Genomic DNA, 3,868 nt, shown 5'->3' on the forward strand with positions numbered 1-3,868 from the left:
TCCTTTGTACCAGGTTGCTGTGTCTCAGCAGGAATCCTGGCTGCCAGCAGTGCATAAATGCACATAGCCTGGAGCCTGAGGTGGAGACACGCAGATGTAATGCCTTTCATTCTGTCAGAAAAATGTAATTTACTTGCTGCTACTATTCACTGCTAGAAAAGAGAGGAGCTTGTCGATACAAAAGTAATACTGCTTTAGTATACTGATAGCATTAAACCAGTGCAGCTTCCTCAGGATGAACACGGCTGCTGGATTCAGCGTGTTTATAGCACAGCATGGCCAGGGGAATGAGCTATAAACACATAACGGGCCTTTGCACCCCCCTCGACAGCATCAGGTCTCAGTTGGATAAACAAAAAGACCATCCAAAAGTCCACCTCCAATCAAAATAATAATTAACACTATGCAAGTGAGGTCTGAATTTCTGCCTATCATGACAGAGACAGATACATCCAGAGGGTCCTCTCCAGATGGTCTGTACTAGTTTAGAAAATAGGTCCCTTGATGCATCTCAGTGGGCACTAACAGAACATAGCCAGTGAAGACCATTGGCATTTAAGCACTTCATTGCTGACAACACAGCCATGGTGTTCCTCAAGCCTGAACAAATGATACCTGTTCATGTCTCCTTGCCACGATTGTCCATCTCCCCAACTGGCTCATCATCCAGCTACCTTGCAAGTGCCTTGTTCACACACTGCAGCTATTGATAGGCAGGCAGTTTCAGCAGGGGCAATAAGGACCACAAAAGCAGCTCTGATAACTGTTTTGTCTCCTTCATGTTAAATCTGCAGAGCAGTGAGGTTAGCATGCATAGAATGAGTTTCTGCTTCTCTGCCACACATCGACATTGGGAAGTCTGGTTATGTGTTTCTGACAATGTTCCCCAATATATTTTTATGTCACTATCACCACAATCCACTGACAAATATGGGAAGGAGTGGGGAGAAGCCCCTTTCTTCCTCATCAAATCAGCACACTAGTGCACTGAATCTTTGGGGTTAAAACTTGCAAAATATCTTGTTACCACCAAATCTGCCTGAACACCAGCATTTCATCCACAGACTCTATGTTTACCATTACTTTCTGCATCCTCCATCTTTAAAAGAAACAAAGAGACAGTTAGGGCATAGAATCCTTCAAATTTTACTCTGCATGAAGATTTTGAAGTTCTTCCTCGTAAAACGCTGTTAACTAACTGATAGCTCCTCTGTGCAGGAGCCTTTCTGAAGCAAACTGAAGCAGTATTGTATCATCAGGGACTTTCTCCTCCCTCATCAAACCCTAAATGTAGTTTGGGAATTTGTGCTGGCAGAAACATGTGCAGTCACTTTAGCTGACATTTTTCAGACAGGCAACTCATTGAGAGTCTACTCACTGCTGGGTATTTAGAAGAAGGGAAGGTGAAATTAAATCCTGCTGGCCATAGCTCAGTCCCAGCAAAGCAGCCAGTGCCCCATGTCTTGGTGATAGGAGGCTTGTTAAAAAAAATTCTGCCTAGCTCTCCTCAAACTACCACAGGAAATATCAGTCAGTTTTCACCCTGAAAACATGAAGTGTGAAAAACAAACTATCTGGGGAGATATCTAGGGAGAGTCAAGCTCACACTACTGACTAGTAGTGTCAGTGAAACTGTCTTGAACTAACTAGATTTTGGCTTCAGTCCAGCACAGCAATTCCTACATGTCTATCATTGCCCTCATGGATCATATGGAGTTTTGGTTTTTTTGCAGTGTGCCTAACACACAGCACCCCATGGCTTTTGGAATTCCCTTCAAGTTGATTGTATTTTTCAGGCTTTCCCCTTCATCTTTGTCCAGGATGCAAGTGAGAAAATCATGCTGGTTTTACTGGCATGTATTTCCCATCTTGATTGCAGCACAATTTATTTCTTTGTACAGCAGTTCCATTTAACTTCATGGGGTGGGGATGGTGGTGAAATCTCCCCAGCAAACTCTCAGGAATTTTATAGAAAAATAACACTGGTGAAGTTACTGACTCCATTGTCTCCCCTAAGTTAAGTTCTGAGATTTTTAAAAAATGAGCACATACCTGGGAAAGAGAAAGTTTGTTTATGACTGAAGGTCTGTTTTATGTAATCTTTCTCAAGGAAGCAGGGATTTTTAGAAACCTACTAAGTTGCATTAAAAAAAAAAAAAAATCCTTATTTGGCTTCTGTGTCCTTTTCTGAAGCATTTGACTGGAAGTGCCAAGCGTGGTGCTAACGCATAGTGTGAGGAGCAAAGGGGAGGGAACATGTGCCAAGGTCACCTCCTCAGCAGTAGCAGTGGCAAGCTTCACAGCAGTGATATAAAACCTCTCTGATACAAGATACCACTCACAGCTACTTTTTAAGAGCTATAAAAATACAGAGCAGGCACATATTAATTAGAGTAGTTCAGAGAGAAGCTCTGAGTGTCTTACTTGGCAGTGAGTGACTGAAGGGCACATACCACATAGGGGAGCAGAATGTCCATGCACAGAGTTAGCTAAAATATTTTCGTTTTTATCACCTCTGGGTTTGTCAGTGGCAGCACAGATGGTTTGCAGCTGGGGAGCCAGTCAGTGTGCTGCTAAGAAAGCAATGTGACCTGTGTTGTGAAGCAGCACACATGAAGCTTTTCTTCATGACCAGCAGAGATCTCCTTTTTTAAGTCCATAACCTCCTGTCCTAGCTGGACTAGAAAGCACACACCACAAAAATCCCCCTCCTCTTCAGCACACATTTCTTATTTACCTCTTTGTCCCTTTGTTGTTTCCCCTAAACAAAACAAACTCAGCTTTTCTAGACTTTGCTCATAAGCCACATTTCCACACTGATGTTCCTTTCAGAGGCACAGGACTCACCCTCCAGAGTGGCAAGTTTTCAGCAAGAGGCAGTGATGAGAACAAGAACCCATTCAGGCTTCCCTCTGCTTCAATGTTAGGGCAAAGCAGGCCAAGAGACAATCAAGGTTAGCAGCTGAGTGCCAACCCACTAGCTTTGGCCATTTCTCTTCCTTGTCCTCTACCATGAGAATAAGCTTTTGCTGTGAACTCACTGACTGGACACAGCTGGCAGTGAAACACATCCAGCAAAAGGTTGGTGGCTAGCAGGAAGTCTTTCTGGTTTTAACTGGTGATTATTCCAATTGAGTGAAATACAGATAATCCACCTTTTTTAGCTCTTATGTTTTATCTACCTGTCTTTACCTTACCTGCTGGCTTCTTTGTCCAAAATTGGAGCAGGCTTTACACACTCCAATATTTCACTATACACTGGAAACCTTGAAAGCAGTGGAACATAACTGGGGCATGGAGCCAATGGGGCCAGAGCCCAGTGACATTAAGAGTCCCAATTCCCATTTGCAAGGCAGGGAAAAAAAGAGTGTTTGGGTATTCCTGAGGATCTAACGTTCACCATCATCTATGGTGCTCAGAAGATGCACTTGAAGGCAGTTTTCTCATCCATAAATACTTTGTCAAGAGATGGGCAGTCTGATGTCATCCAGAGCTCTCTAAGGATTTCTTAGGTTCCAGTTTCACTGCTTGGACTGAATCTGCTTCTAGTGTGGAGAAAATATCTGTAAAATGGAGCTGGTCTGTAAGACATCAGCACAGTGCTTTGAGACACGCAGCTGAACAACATCTAGTCTTAGGATATATCACAGGAGAACCAGAGGGGGTCAGAAGATAGTATAAAGCTTTTAAAACATATGGAAAACGTTATCTGAATAGCAAAAATATTACAAAAAACTGTGTACACATACTTACAGCTCAGATTTGAATTCTCCATAGCCTTTGCTACGTAAGTATGGATAATGATTTTTTTTATTCATAGTGCACTGAAAGGGAGTCCCACTCATATTTTCACACGGCCCAGCAGTCA

The sequence above is a fragment of the Parus major genome, chromosome 5 (assembly GCF_001522545.3).
Source record: "Parus major isolate Abel chromosome 5, Parus_major1.1, whole genome shotgun sequence".
Classification (NCBI taxonomy): Eukaryota; Metazoa; Chordata; class Aves; order Passeriformes; family Paridae; genus Parus; species Parus major.